The 17,098-nt window shown below is 42.1% G+C and overlaps 1 pseudogene; it reads left to right on the top strand.

The window, feature by feature from the left end:
• Positions 1–17,098, top strand: part of LOC112851086 (keratin, type II cytoskeletal 8-like) — a 200,313-nt pseudogene that overhangs the window by 132,291 nt on the left and 50,924 nt on the right.

Consider the following 17,098-nt stretch of genomic DNA (forward strand, 5'->3'; position numbering starts at 1 on the left):
TATGAGGGTGGAGCCCTCATGAACTGGATTAGTGCCGTTATAAAAGAGACTACAGAGAACATCCTTGGCCCTTCTGCCATGTTAAAACACAGCAAGACGACAGCCATCTATGAACCAGGAAGCAGGCTCTCACCAGACACTGAATCTATTGGTGCCTTGATCTTGACTTACAGCCTCCAGAACCATGAGAAATAAAATTTCTGTTGTTTATAAGCCACCCAGTCAATTGTGTTCTGCAATAGCAGTCTAAACAGAATAAGATACTGTCCATCCTAGTGAGGCATGGTCTGAAGATCAATCTCTTCTCCTGGACCTTTGGCTTCTAATTGTGCGAGAAACTAGACAAAATATGGATGACCACATACTGCATTGTGCATGGACTTCCTAGGAAATACAAACCCTCAGTGACTGAATCAGAAATTGCAGAGAGAGCAGAAGCAAGCAAGGAGAGGGAGATAAGAGAATAGAGAGAAGGAGAGGAAGGCAGCTGGGACAGGGAGAAGGGACATCATCACAGGAAGATCCTCTGACAGAAGGATACCATGAAATGGACAAATGAGTCACAGTGAAACTGCTACTAAAGATCTGGTAGTAAGGGCAACAGTGTGAGACATCCAAGGGCAGGGGACAAACGTGGGATATGGCAGCAGCAGACCATCCAGCAATTCAAACTTGGCTGTGGTACTTTGGAAAAATCACTTAGCTTCTCGGAGCCTCTGCTTCCTCTTATGTAAAACAGGGATATTGTTTGTTCGTCTCAGAGGGTTGGAATGAAGATTAAATTAGATGGTATAAATGAAACCACAGGCAAAATAAATACCAGTCATTATGATTATTATGACAGTTTCACTTGCTCTTTCATTAATTATTCACTGGGTGCCTTCTATATGCTAAGCCCTATGCTTGGTGCCAGTGACACAGTGACGAATACGTTAAAAATAACAAATAAAACCCTAGCATCTAAGAGCTCTAAATCTAGAGGAGCAGACAGGAAATATTGCAGAAATATTACAATTCTAGGATCAGTAAGTTTTTTTTTTTCTGTTAAGAGCAAAATGTAAATATTCTAGGCTCTATAGAAACCACTCTGTAGATATAGGCTAAGAGCAATCATAGACAATGTGCAAATGAACGAATGTGGACCATGTTCCCAAAAAAGTTGGCAGAAGGCAAGGACAGAAACGTAAGCAGGGCTGGATTTTGCAGGGCCTTCGAGGCCATGATAAGGGCTTGGATTTTATCCTACTAGGGATAGGACAAAATAACCCTTCCCCATTGCGTACTGTGGCACTGTCCCAAGTCTGTTCTTGAGGAACTGAAGATGTTGAGGAGGGTCATCAGAAAGCTTCCCGTGTCCTCTGAATCTCCATCATGGATATTTTCAATATACATGGCAAAAGCTCTCAGAGTTCTCACCCAAAAAAAAAAAAAAAAAAAAAAAAATCCACTTAATTTTATGAAACTTTTCACATTCACATTTGCTTGATCAGAGAAGTCTCTTTTCCAAAGAACACCAAACACAACCCCCTGGACCCAATGTTCTGTGATAGATACACTTTGGGAAGCACCAGGCAATGAGTCAAAAGCAGACCTTAGCAGCACATTCACAGCCATGATCTGCCTCCTGACTCCTTCTCTGTCCTCACTGTCAGCTGTACCTAAACACTCTAGACTCTACCAACACCAAAACACTTATTGTTTCCTATGGATACCATGCTGTTTCATGCCTCCTTACATTTACATGCTCTGTTCAACATGACTGGAAAGTTCTCATCTTTCTTGTCTACCTGCTGAACTAATAGATCTTCAAATCCAGCTCAACACTGTCCTCGTTTGTAAAGTCCTGAGCATCATCTCTCCCTGAACCCACCCTGCCTTCCACAAGACACATGCACATATGCAAACATGTACACCTGCATGCAACAGGCATACACACATATGCATGCATGTACATGCACACATGTACAAAAACACACACAAATAAGGGCACTATTCCCTTCTCCATGTAACTTCATATCTTGTGCTTGATTCTGCTACTGTCCATATTATATTATATTGTAAGACTCTACCTGCTTATGTCCTCTATTAATAAAGACTGTTCCAGTGGCTTCTCAGTACTAGACACTATGCAGCTGATGTTTAAGTGGATAAATTCATTCATTCATTCACTCATTTCATCTGTGGAAAAGCATAATATGCATTTCACCACTACTGAGGTCCTAATTCCCTCATTCTTCTGTGGGAAGGTAAAGGTTATTTAATTGGGGGGTAAAAACAAGGTAACATAAGAAGGCATTTCTAGTCTTTGATCCTATGTTGAAAGACACAGGCTTCATTAACTTAATTTCAGGTACAGCACATGCAATTGCAGCATTTTAGTGAACTGACCTCCCTTGCTATCCTTGTCGCCAGTTAAGTGCATGAGAGACCATCATCAAGAAGAGAGTCGGGTGTATCCCTGCCTCCCCACCATTCAATACCAAAGTCAGACTGAGTGAAGAGCAGCAGGACGTATGTCTCATGACGATGAAGACCACAGCTTCTCAAGCTTGAATGGGCATCAAAATTACCTGGAGGGCTTGTCAAAAACATGTGTTGCTAGGCCCCAGCCTAAAGTGACTGATTGGGTAGGTCTTGGGTGGGCCTAAGAATCTGCATTTCTAGCAGTTCCCAGGGGATGATGGTGCTGCTGGTCCAGGCAACACACTTGGACAACTACTGATCCATGGTTCACTGACTACTTCCCAATGCCACAACTGTACTAGCAATATAAATGTGCACGCTGCCTGACTGCTCTTCTCAGGGAGATGGCAAAGAGGACCAACACTAGATTTAGATTCCAAAGACCAGCCTTGTGACAACTGGCCAATCAAAGAACCTCAGAGCAACTTAGCTTCTTCCATCAAAAAATGGCAATTATAAGCCCATCACTGCCTACCCTCACTGGTTTGCTAGGGGAATGTAATGGAAAAATGACCTACAAATGTCTATATCCTAGAAATTCAGAAGAAGAGTTCAAAGATGAATTTCTCCACATTAATCAAAAAGGTTTTCATACATGAGCACATAGCCATACAATTTTAACCACTGATGTGTTCGTTTGTTTCTTTTTATTGTTAAGTATTATTCACAGTATAGATAGATGTGCCATGGAATTTGTTTAACCATTTGCTCATTGCATGAGACACCATTTTTTTTTAAACATGGCTTTAGGTCTCATATTCAGGTCTTTAATCCATTTTGAGTTAATTTTTGTGTATAGTGTAAGAAAGTGGTCTAGTTTCATTCTTTTGTATGTTGATGTCAAGTTTCACTCACATGTGGAATTTAAAAAACCAAACAAAACAAAACAAAGGAAAAAAGAGACAGGCAAAAAAAAAAAACAGACTCTTAAATACTGAAAACAAATTGGAGGTTGACAGTGGGGAGATGAGTAGGGGGATGGGTGAAATAGATACAGAGCATTAAGAGTACACTCAATGTGATGAGCACTGAGTGATGTATAGAATTGTTGAATCATTATATTGTACACCTGAAACTAATACAGTGTATCTTATTACATTTCAATTAAAAATTTGAAAATTTTTAAAAAGACATGGATGGTAAGAGAGTTCGAGTAGTATTCAGGAAACAATGAACATTTTTAAACTTATTCTATCTTGTTCCAAAAATTATTTAAGACCGGGACAAAGAGTAGATCCATTTGGTTAGAAGAAGGGGTTCATCTAAAGCAGAGGTTAGCAAATGTTTCATAAAAGTTCAAACAGCAAATATTTCTAATTTTGTGGACCATACAGTCTCTGTCACAACTATTCAGTTCTGCTGCACAAAAGTCACCATAGATAACACATAAATGAATGAGATTGACTCGGTTCCAGTAAAACTTTATTTACAAAAACAGGCCCAGCACTTAGTTTGTTGATCTCTATTTAGAGGAATCATGGAAGGTATAGTTGAAAGGGCAGGTTGGGATTGTAATAATCCAAAATGTCAATGAATTTAAAAAATTTTTTTTTTCAACGTTTATTTATTTTTGGGACAGAGAGAGACAGAGCATGAACGGGGGAAGGGCAGAGAGAGAGGGAGACACAGAATCGGAAACAGGCTCCAGGCTCTGAGCCATCAGCCCAGAGCCCGACGCGGGGCTCGAACTCACGGACCGCGAGATCGTGACCTGGCTGAAGTCGGACGCTTAACCGACTGCGCCACCCAGGCGCCCCAAAAAATGTCAATGAATTTAGACTTTCTTTGGTGAACCTTCAGAAGTTCCCAGAGATTTTTTTGAGCAGGTATTTGATGGAGAGAGGAACATTTTAATCACAGAGTGAAATGCTTGGAAGATTAATCTGGTAATGACAGATAAAATTAATTCAAGGTGTGAGAACGGGAAAAATGTTAGAAGGAAAGAAGTTAAGTGACTACTGCAACAGTCCAAGCTAAGAATAAAAAGGGCCTGAATGGGGCTGGTGTAATTGGACATAAGAGGAAAGGATGGAAATAAAATACTTAATTTTTTTTAAGTTTATTTATGTATTTTGAGAGCCAGAGAGAGAGAGAGAGAGAAAGAGAGAGAGAATCCCAAGCAGGCTCTACACTGCCAGCACAGAGCCCAACGCAGTGCTCAGTCTCAGGAACCGTGAAATCATGACCCTAGCTGAAACCAAGAGTCGGACACTCAGCTGACTGAGCCACCCTGATACCCCATAAATAAACTTTAAAGAGAAGAACTGACAGACTTTGAAAACTGACTTAGATACCATGGCAAGGGAGACAGAGAAAACAAAAAATAACTCAGAGTTTTAAGTACACACTTGGGAATGAAGCAGACCTGAGTTTGAATTGTTTGTTCCAACATTTACTGAGCAAGTTATAAATTTCAGTTTCAGTTCCCTCATCTGTAAAAGGAGTAAGAGCAGTGCCTCAGAATGCAGTTGGGCAGATGGAATAAAAATAATGCCAGTAAATCCCCTAGCACCATAACTAGTATTTAGCTACTATTCATTAAAGGGCAGCGACCATGACATTGATTATGCCAAAAGATCGTTCTCCAATCCCCACCCCATTCTAGTAACAATTTTGTCACCAAATTTTTTCATTTTAAGTATCAAGAGCATCGCATGGTATCCCATTGTGTGTAGGTTCCATAGCTCCTGAGCCAAAGTCAGACACTCAACTGACTGAGCCATCCAGGCACCCTGAAGTTTCCATACTTTAACCAATCCTCCATTTTTAGACATCTTGTTTCCACTATTTTGCTGTTTTTTAAATCATTTAGTATATTTTCAACTCCAGGGGAAATAAACAATCCAAATCAAAATATTTTTTTTAAATAAAGGAAATAGGTTGGGGCAAAAAGAACGCTTCAGTGGAGAAAGGAACAAATCTTGTCAATTGTCTCCTGCTAATTCTCCCACCTCCCTGTATGGATTATATTACCCTTGGAACACAACATTCAACTTTTTTAATTGCAAAGACTCCAAATAATGGGGCTATATCAAAGGCCACAGGCAAAAAGAACTTCTCTTAACAAAGCTATATTTTCCTCCCTTTCTGCATTCAGATGGGCCACCTTCAGCTCAACTTGTCCCTTTCTTGTAGAATCCTACTGAAGACAGAATTATGCCACCCATGTTAACACCCTGAGTTACTCCTATCACACCGCCCCCACCCCGTACTATATCTCTGAAGGCATACAGTCAAGATTCTAAAGTGAGAGGTTAAGAGGTTAAGAAAAAGCTTTGCGATGATATAACAAGAGTCACCAACTTCTCAACCAGAAAAAATTGGGTCATCTTAGCCCAAGACTCTTCCTCCATGATTTGGCCATTTCTACATTTTAGGTCACTTACAGTCCACGCCTGGTACCAAATTATGGATCAGAAAGGGTTGCAAATAACAACAACAATAAAAACAAAAACAAAAGAAGAGCGCCACTCAAAATAACTTAAATGTGCATTATTTCACACAGCAAGAATAACTGAGTTGAAGCAACTCCTTTATTGGTTAATTTGACATTTATATACAGGCTCATCATCTATCTTTCTCAGTTCATCACTTGCCTATTTATGTCCTGTATCCATTCAATTGTGATATTTGACTTTTTCTTTTGATTTGTAAAAGTCCTTTATATATTAAGAATTTCAACTATTTTTGCTATCACACATGTTGAAAACATTTTCCCACTTTGATAGCTCCTTTTCAACTTTGTGATATTTTTGATATACAGAAGTTCATACTTTTGTTCATATATTATAAAGTTATCAATCTGTTTTCTTCAGAGTTATATATTTAGTTTATTTGCTTAGAAAGCCCTTTCCTAAGACTGAATAACTCTTATATTCTCTTCTAAAATATTCATGGTTTAATAACATAGAAATATTTAAGTCCATCTGAAATTTATTTTGGTGCTAAGTGTAAGACAGGAATGTATTTATTTTTTTTCCTAAACGGTAGTTAGTTATCCCAAAACACCTTTTAGGGTACATTCCTTCTCTCCTCTGGAATTCATGGTCACCAATGATATACACTAAATTACTATGTAAAGTGTTTAGCCTCTTTTTTTTTTTTTTTTTTTTTAGTCTTTTAAATCTTTTTATTTATTTTTGAGAGAGAAAAAGAGAGAGACAGAGCCTGAGCAGGGGAGGGGCAGAGAGAGAGGGAGACACAGAATCCAAAGCAGGCTCCATCCAGGCTCCAATCTGTCAGCACAGAGCCTGACTCAGGGCCCAAACTCACAGACCACGAGATCACAACCTGAGCCAAAGTCAGACACTTAACCGACTGAGCCACCCAGGCGCCCCAGTGGATTTAGCCTCTTGAGCTCCCATTCCATTTCTTTCATATGTCAGCCTATTCATGGGCCACTGTCACTATTTTCATTGTTGTAGCATGATAGTTTGTTTGCTACAAGGCATGGAAATTCCCTACACATATCTCTTCTTTTTGAGAAGACTCTTTAAAAAAAAAAAAAAAAAAGGTTAACAAATATAGAAGCTTACTGCAGGACACTGAGACATTAGATGAATGGAATAGAAATACCTACATATCATTTTGAGAATCATCCATGATCTGAATTTAAAAATCACTACAAGATTGTCAACATCATGATGCTTTCTCTTTTTTTTTTAATTTTTTTTAACATTTATTTTTGAGAGAAAGAGAGCACAAGTGGGGGAGCCACACACACACAGAGAGAGAGAGAGAGAGAGAGAGAGAGAGATACACAGAATCCCAAGAAGGCTCCAGGTTCTGAGCTGTCAGCATAGAGCCTGACACAGGACTGGAACCCACAAACAATAAGATCATGACCTGAGCCAAAGTTGGACACTCAACCAACTGAGCCACCCAGGCACCCCATCATGCTTTCTTTTTATTTCTTCTTTTTGTTTTTTTTTTTCTCTTTTCAATTTCATACTTCTCAATTTCTTCAGGATTTAAAATCTTGAGGGTTGATCTCATCTCATGACAACCAGTTCAATGTTTTTGTCACCAGACTGAACCACTTCCAGGAAAGCCCTGATAACCAGTATAATGATCAGGTCATTCCTCTCTATGGCTTCATCAGTGTAATTGGTCTCTAGAAACTCACGCGGGGGGCACCTGGGTGGCTCAGTCGGTTAACTATTGGACTCTTGATTTCCGGTCAGGTCCTTATCTCACAGTTCCTAGGTTCAAGCCCCCCCGCCCCCTTCAGGCTCTGTGCTGTCAGTACAGATCCTACTTAGGGTTCATTCTCTTTCTATCTTTCTGTCTCTCTCTCTCTCTCAAAATAAATAAACATTTAAAAAAGAAAAAGAAACTCACAAATGGACTTGGAACCCCAACCTATGGCATTGGCTTTCCAGGCATGGTATGTCCCTGCGGGTCAGTCTGATACAGCCTGAAGATGCCACCAAAGTCGAAACCCACAAGAAGAGCAGAGATGCCAAAAGGCCTGTGCCCATTGCTCTGTGTGCAGTGTTGCTTCAGGCTGGCCATGTAGCAGGTCATTGTACTCCACGGTGACTGAGTCCTCCATGGTCAGTCAGGCGGTGACTCTGGCATTCCACCCCGGCCCTGGTGATGACCATCCTCAGATCGGCAGTGAACCCTGCAAGTACCACGCAGACGCTGTCACCCAACGCACAGATCTTGCACATGGTTCTCTCATCCTACAGTTTGGCCACTGACTTCTTCTCCATGCCCAGAACAACAACGTCCTTTCCTCACAGGCCAACCGCAGTCGAGCCCCTCTTCATGGCCTCCTGTGCATACTCCACTTGGAAGAGGTGACAGTGGGACGAGAAGACGGTGATGACATGGTCGTAGCTCAGGTTGGCGGCTTGGAGGCAGGCCTGGGCAAAGCGCACACTCACGGCCACACGGCCCGAGGTTCACAATGCCTCTGAGAAGACTCTTGGTCGATTGGAATTTTTTTCTCTCAGATGATCTTTGCATTTGTTTTTGTCAAGCTGCCCTCCCCCCAAACTATGGTTTGGTTGTAATAGAAATAAATGTTGACATTAATTATGGAGAGAAACGGAATTTTTATAATATTGAGTCTTTCCACCCTGAAACATCTTCATCATCCCATTTATCTAGTTGTCTTTAGGAACTCCCTGTGAAGTTTTATAGTTTTCTTCATATGATATACATATACATATACATGTATTTCTTAATTTCCAGGGCTTGGGGGTAAGGGTAGTCTTATAGTATTATTATAGTCTTATTGTTGCTATTATAAGATATCTTCTATCATCTTATTCATAATTATTTTCTAGTTGGCTGTATTTTGTATGTCCAACTTAACTAAACTCATTAGGACTCTTGATTTTTCTAAGACTCTTAGTTTTTCAGGTGATCGTTATTGACTCTGCAGGTAGGTAATCTTTTCCTTTGCAACTAGTATTTCCAATATTATGTCTGTTTTTTTCCCATTTTATTATGTTGAACAGAATTGAATTTTCAGGAAAATGTAATATATTAGTGACAGCAACCATCTTAATACCTTGCTGTTAGTGTTAAAAGGAATGCTTCAAATATTAGGATAAAGCACATGAAATTGCTGTTTTCCAGCCCCCATCCCACCCCCCAAAAAATCAAGTGTCAGCAATTTCCTATCTTTCAATCTATTATTTGGCCATTTGGTGAATTTCAAATAGGAATTCATATTGATTAAACAAAAATTTTTGAGTGCGTTCAGTGTGACAGACAGGGAATTAAGCTGTGGGGATATAACTCTAAGCGAGACAAACACAGTTTCTGCCATCTTGGAGTTAATATTACTATGGGGAAAAGCAGATATAGTTCAGCTAACCAAAAAAAAAAAAAAAAATTAATGAACCAATTAGAATAGTGAAAAAGCTGAGAGGAATTATGTGCTAGGAAGTGGAGCAAGGGCACAGCTCAGACAGGATCAGTCCTTTTAAGGTGGGACACTGAAGCTTAGAGCCAAAGCCTGAGACACAGCCACCCACACGACGAGCTCTGAGGATCAGTCTGGGCAGAGACAGCTAAGAACAGGCTCTGAAAGGAAACTTGGCTGGTGAGTTCCTGAATCTATGGTCATGTGGCCAGAATGCCACCAAGTGGGTCCCCAAGCCACAGGCCAAACCTGAGCTGGTGACGGTGCGAACAGAGTTTTGAACTGAATGTGGATTAAGATTTAGGTTTGGAATGGGCTTGTTAATTGAAAATTAGATCTCTTTCACTGATAGAAGTGACAAGCAAGTGACAGGATCTGTTCCGAGTTGGTACACGGGGTGGGAGAAGGGGTGTGATGGAGCACCTTCAGAGGCACTGGTGAGAGAGATAGATAAAACCTGATAGTACCCTACTGCATTCAGTCATCCTATAAACCAGTTCCACAGGCTGCAGAGGCAAACTGAGGATACATCTGTGTAGGTGTTGAACTTCATTTTACAAACCAAAAGGAAGCAGTAATGCTTTCTGAGCAAACGCTTGATTCTCCAAAATCAGAGAAAGGATCACAGGACCCTAAGACAGAAGAGGAACAGGGATGTGCCTCTCTGTGGCTCTCACCTGTGGCTGGGCCTGCATTATTTGTACATCTTTTAAAATCCAGCAAAAAGTTCCAATGAAACAAATTTTCACAGCTACCCCCCAGGCCAGAAAGTGACATAAAAGTTGTTCCACTCGCCTTTTGTCGTATTTTAGAAAAGATGAACAAGTTGTATGTGAAGCTGGATGAAAGACCAGTGGCAGAGAAAAGCCAGAGCTGGGTTCCAGCCAAGTCTATAAAGACAAGGGAAAATTCTGGAGGGTAAAGCTTATATGACAATGGGCATTCTAAGCAGGTAGGTAAGGCATAAGCATAGGGTCCAAAGGAGGAAGCCTCAGTAAACGGTGGGAGTCCTAGAGGAACATACATATGCTATGGTTAGGAAGAGGCAGAGTGTGACAAGGGTCAGGGGACACTTGAAAGCCCAGGCTTTAGTGGTTGATACTATATGGCAGAAGTGGCAATGAGAGGTCATCACATCCCTGTCCCCAGGAGGCAACTGGGTCCCAGGCCAGATCAAGGCTCTAGACCTTGCAACAGGCTTATATGACCAGACAGATCATTTGATCCAGAATATGCAACACAAAAAGAATCTCCAAGGGGCTGAGGGTGTTTACTCGGGTCCAAAGGGATCTAAGGCCTGGGCAGAGGCCAGTTGAAAGAAGGAAAGTCAATGAGTCTAGCGTGGGAGAAGGTAACAAAGCAGAGGCAAGGCAGGGACAGGGTCTATTTGGCCTCACAGGACTTTCTAGGCCTGATGACAGCAGCCATCCAACCTCACCCCTTTCCCTCTCCTTGAGGAGGCTCTCCTCTCCCTCATAGCCTTTCCCTGCTTATGCCTGGGCATGTTAAAACTCTGACGTGAGTTACTGGAAACGTAACTTGCTACTTGCATGTAACGATGTAACAAAAGAACAAGGAAACACTGTGAGCGTCACAGGAGAGACTCAGGACCAATGGGCCACTGGTCGCCACGGTAACCACAATCAAAACAAGGATTCCAGCTTTCCTGAAGCCCTTGTTTAATGATGATTGTGTTACAGAGAGAGAGTAACTAATCCCACAGTGCATTATAAACAGAGTTGCTAGTATCCAACATCATCAATGACGGAGAAAAATAACTTCTAACTGGACAAAGTACATTTCTCAGGGTTTATGTGCATCTCATGCCAAAAACAAAACAAAGCAAAACCACCAACCCATGGAGGGAATCTCAGCTCAGCTTGAAATCATTGTTTTATCCTTGTGTCCTTTTTTTCTTTTCCACCCCAGTTTTCAGAGAGAGATACCTTCCTGAACTCCTAAGAAACATGATACATTTGCCTATAAACCCAAACATGCATATCCCTCCCCTATGGGTAAAAAGGACAGAAATGTAATGATTACTATGAAATACTCGCATTTAGAGTGGATTTAATACGTTTTTTTTTTATGTGATCAGGGCAATACATAATCCAGGCTTATCTCTTTGAAGCAGATTGTTCCTTTCTAAATGCCTGATGCTAATGTGAAACCCAACCTTCCCTCTCCTTTCCTAGCTTCCCTCTCCCCTGGCTGGGAACCTCTTAAGGCCCACTGCTGCCACCCGCTGGTTGGGAAGCCAATACACAGCTTCCCTGGCTTTGGGTTTCTTAGTCTCTCTGAGGCCGCCCCGCAAAACCACTGCGACCCTTGGATGGGGTACAAGTTCACCAATCTCTCTTCTCTGTTTCAAAGCCTGTTCCACTTTGCATCTACCATACAGCTCTCATAACAAGAGAACACTCTGGATAAGTGAAAATAAGCACACAGGGAAGCCAACTTCAGTTTTCTTTTCCACTCTGACTCATCATTTGGGCCAAAGGCCCAATACCAACTTACTCTAGTTCCCACGTCTCATTTATATTTGCATGGAGAGTCTGATAAGTTGCTGATCAGGCGATGAATTGACTGCCTGATAGTCAGGTGTCTATCCCTGGACCAATCGGCTCTGGCCAGGGGTAAGGGTTATCTTGTACTAATATGGCTGTCCAGTCTGTCCCCAGAGGCCATTTTCAAAGAATGGAGGTGAAGTAGGGTTCTCAGAAAACCACATTCTTTAACAGACTCTGACGCAACTTAACCTTCAGCTGTCATGCTTTTTCATTGTGCGTGCTATTCTCTTGACTTTAACATGGAAGTGGTATCGTACACAGAGTTGTAATAAGTGCCTTTCCTTGGTGGCTGCACCATTTTCTGGTATATAACCACAAGCAATGACCTAGCCCCTCTGACCTTCCTTTTTTTTTTTTTTCACCTTTAAAATGAGTCTGCCCCATGAGATTTTCATGGGGATTTAAAAGAAAAAAGATCACATATGTAAACTACTCAGCATGGAGCGTGGCACAAAGTCAATGCAAAATTAACATCAGTTGCTATTATCGCCATCATCACTACATCATTACCATCATCGAGTCAGGAAGGCCATTTTCAGAGTTTCAAGTTGAACATTAAATTTACTCCCAGTCAACTTCAGCCTCCCCGTCCTATTTATTACACCAAAAATAATCAGCTGGTAATGAATTCAAATGCTTGCAATTACTACCCAGGATACGAGTCTTCCCATCCAGCATGGAAAATGGAACAGATAAAGTCAGTTCTGACCAAATTTTACCAGAAACTGGATAGGCCAAAGAGTAGAAGGACATCATGTGAGATGAGGGAAAAGAAGCACATTCTCCAGCTTTATGAATTCCTGGATGCTAGAACAGGATTCCTCAGAATGATGTGAAACTAAATAATCAGCAAAGATGAAATTTTTAAGGTAATCTGATCCAGTGCCAAGAAGTTTATTTGGGAGGAAAATATTCCCTAAGAGCCAAAGGATGTTTCAAAGGGCTCATCAGTAAACCTTCAAAAAAAGAGGCTCCTTGTTGGGACTCTGTGAGTCTGGATGACTTTGCAAAGCAATATTGTGTGGTCACACCCTCAAGATCCTAAAGACCCAATAATTGGGAAAGGAATATATGGCCAAAGATACTTAGCACCTTACTTTTAGTTGCACCTTGTAGAAAGAACTTTGCCTGCAAATGCAATTGTATAACATCTCAAAGGAGCTTACAGTCTACATCAGAGCAGGAACAGTGCAGGTGAGAATGGGAAGACACATAGGCCAGGCCACTGCCCTGGATCTTGGAGAACAGACTCTGCAATATACCAGCTCAGAAACCCTGGGCAAGTAACCCAACCTCATGTAACTGGGGAGAACTGAATGAGATCAATGATTTTCAAGCTTCGCCACCTGGCCCTACAGTCCCTCTATAAATTCAGAAGCCGTTGCAGGTTTGGGAGGAAAGATAAGGAGTGCAAGTAAGACTGAGCCTCGGGTTCCCACCACTACCATTATAATGCCTTCAGCTAGACAATCTCTGCCTTTTTGATGATCCAGATAAGATTCTGTTAAGAAAAATCCTCCATGTTTCTTAAGGAGGAAAAAAAAATAAAAAAAGAACTACGTGATTTCCAAACCCATTCCAGTTCTAACAGTCTATGGTTTCAGATGGAGGGAACGGGATTGCTTCACGAAGAGGCTGGAATGGAGGGTTGACATGAGATCACGAAGAGCCTTGCACACCATGCTAGGGCATTTTTGCTCCACCCAGTGGGGAGCCATGAAAGGGGAACAATACGACCAGGTCACTATGTTCGCAGAGTGCCCTGAAGACTTGGATGAGCGGAGTATGCACTGAAAGTTGGTTGGCAGTGTTCCAACACCGTCCAAACAGAAAGTAGTTCATCAGTGTTTTATCAGAGAGGTGAAAAATAGGAAAGAAAAATGGATGGGACAGAGGCCAGCATCCTCCATCCTGTTTGGGGTTTTTTTATTTGTCTTCTAACTCCATTCCCATCCTCAAAAAGCTGAGTAAAAATGACTCTTTTCACTTGCCAACAATGTTACTGACCAATCCCCTTACACGAGATGAGCACAATGACACCATGGTAAGGGGCGTGTCATCTTCAGCTAATTAACGAAGGCCAGGACACTGTTCCCCAGCCAGATCATGTCAATGGTTGGCCACCTTGTTCAACTTCCCCATGACCCACATGCCCCCAAGCTCCCAGCTATGCAGCTGCACATCCCGAATCAGCTTTGAAGAGGGACTTCCAGAATGTCTCTGTCCCAGCAGCTTCCTAGCTCACCATATCTGCTCCCACCATCTGCTCCATCAGGGCAGGGAATCCCCACAGATGTCCTAGTGGGCTTGTTGAAGACAGAAAAGCCATATCCAGGCCTCTGATTTACGATGTGGCATGAACTGAACACTTTTCTCATGTTCTTGAGTCCAACACAAATGAGCAAAAGCAGATATGTAAAGCTGGCACTAAGAGACTATGCTACACCTTTAAAAACACCTCAGCTGTCTGGCAACCTGCTGTGGAGGGCTCACTGGGAAGCAGGACACCATTCCCTTGACTGTAGCTATGAACCTGGTTCTGGAAAGAGCTGTCAGCCCACACCCCTGGCACCAGGCTTCTCCTATCATTCCCTCCAAGTTGCCTAGCCCTTGCCAGGGTGTATACACATGCTATTCCTCTGCCAGGAACACCCTTCCCTCAGATTCTTTTTAGGTGTTCATAAATTCAAATCATTTTTGAGCTAATTCAACAGAGTAATGAATAACAACTTCTTCCTGCAATCCATCTTCTTGAAATCAACTTTGTTTCATATGTTAGCAACGAAATTTTGGAACCAGAGAATTGCAGAATTTTCAATAGTTATCAAGTCCAATCCATGCATTTTGAATTTGAAGAAATAGACCCAGACAGGGGAAATGACTTTTCTAAAGTCACACAAGAATAACCAACACTAACAGATATTGATGCTAGGGGCTATGCTAAGTGCTTCACACACATTAACACATTTAATCTCACAATGTCCCTCTGAGGTAGGTGCTATTTATTACTAGCCTCATGAGAAAACTGAAAGGGGAAAGGACTAATCCAAGTTATATAAGCTTGATGATATCAGATGAAATTCTAGATGGGTGACCCCTGGGGGGTGGGCAGGGAGACAGAGAGAAAAGATGAGTGGAGGATGGTCTCCATGAGTAAGCCAATCAACTTCTCCTCTCTGAGTTTCAGTTACTAAATCTGTGAATTGAAGATAATTTTCTTAACTGCAAAGCACTATGCAAATGAAAGAGAAAAGGGTGTTTTTACAAAGTGAAAAGAGGATTTATTATTTTCTACTTAAAAGACATTCTTATGTTAAAAAATAATAAAATACTACAGAAAGAAAAACATGAGGAAAATAAACATTATCCATTCCATTATCCAGATATTATTAGCATCTTAATGCTAATACAAGAAATCTGTGTTTATATGTGTGTGCATATAATTATTGATAAATGGGATCATACTCTTCATGCTGTCTTGTGATCTATTCTTTTCACTCAAGTTATACCTGGTGAAAAATCAAGAGAATTTTATTTTCAGGAGGCCATTCTTCTGAGCTTAGATCAGCCCTGTGAGAAGAACCAGGTGGTTTACTTATCATCCTCTTGATGGCTTATGCAACTGGTCCTCAGAGGCAGCATCATCACCGATAGGGCCCTTGGTCCTGCACAGAGGCCAGGGGAACACATGAGAGCTGCAAGCCAGCCTGCTCCAATCCAGAGGCCAGGGGAACACATGAGAGCTTCAATCACCTGCTCCAGGCGAGCCCCCTGGCACAGCTACAACATCCAGGGAATGGGGGCCCTTGTGTGATTTCCATGAAGGCACTGCGTGCGCTGGTGTCTGAGTAGGGTTGACTCTAGCCATGCAGACCCTGGATCCAGAGAGCCTGCTTCTGACAACACTGGAGCCAGCAAGGGCAAGCACAGTCGGCGCCATCCATCTGTCCCGTCTGTGCCAGATCTATGCCCCATGCCCCAGAGCACAGGGTCAAACCACAGCATGCGAAGAACAGGCTCTGAGAATGGGTGCTAAGTCAGTTCTGCTCTATGCATGGAGTGCTCACAGTGGTTTCATTCTTTTCCTCTAAACAAATTTTAGGAAAATATCCAAATGATAGGAAATTGAGCAAAGCTTCAGCCCAAATGCTTGTTCATGTACCACCTGGGAGAACCAGTAGGCTCTGAGTCCAGTTTCCCTGTAGGCTGTCTCTGGTGGTCTCTATATTTATCCAAAGTTCACTGAACTAAAGCAGTTGCAGGGTGAATTCATTTTCTATTACAGCACAATAAGTTACCCAAAAATTTAGCAGCTAAAAATGACAAGCATTTCATATCTCAAAGTTTCTGTGGGTCAGGAATCTTGAGCACAGCTTTAGCAGGACACTTGGAGTTCAAGGTTGCTCAGGAAGTTGCTGCTACGCTGTCAGCCAGGGCTGCAGTTGTCTCAGAGTGTAACTGGGACTAGAGAATCTGCTTTTAAGTTCACCCACATGGCTGTTGGCATGCTTCGGTTCTTTGCCAAATGGGCCTCTCCATTGGGCTGCCTCATAACATGGCAGCTCACTTCCCCCAGCACCAGGGAAGCTGACAGGGGGATGCGGGAGAGGAGAGGGAAAAAGGAGAAAAGGGAGGGGGGTGGGAGGGAGAGAAGAATGGATATGGTCTTTTTGGGTTTGGGTTGGGTTTTTTTGTTTTTGTTTTAGAGAGAGAGAGTGAGGTGAGAGACGAGCAGGTGAGAGGGGCAGAGGGAAAGAGAGAGACTCTTAAGCAGGCTCCTCAGTCAGCTCAGAGCCCAATGTGGAGCTCGATCCTATGACTCTGGGATCACGTTCTGAGCTGAAATCAAGAGTCAGATGCTCAACAGACTGAGCCATTCAGGCACCCCAAGTCTGTTTATAACCTAATCTGAGGAATGACCTCATATCACTTTTGCAGTATTCTATTCAGTAGATCCAGCCCATACTAAAGGGAAGGGAATTACAGAAATGCACCACCCTCCATCCTCTTGCCTGGAACATAGATATAATAGCTAGATTCTCCAGTCACCTTGGCTGGTGAGGATGAGGGCCACACCCTAGAGATGGTGGATCAGAAAACAGGAAGGAGAAGCCTGAGTCCCTGATGACTTCATCACATCATCATTGCCTCTTACTCAAAAGATAAAACTTTAAGTGTTGAAGCC

Source organism: Puma concolor, chromosome D4, assembly GCF_028749965.1.
Source record: "Puma concolor isolate L17-30 chromosome D4, mPumCon1.1.hap2, whole genome shotgun sequence".
NCBI classification, from domain to species: Eukaryota; Metazoa; Chordata; class Mammalia; order Carnivora; family Felidae; genus Puma; species Puma concolor.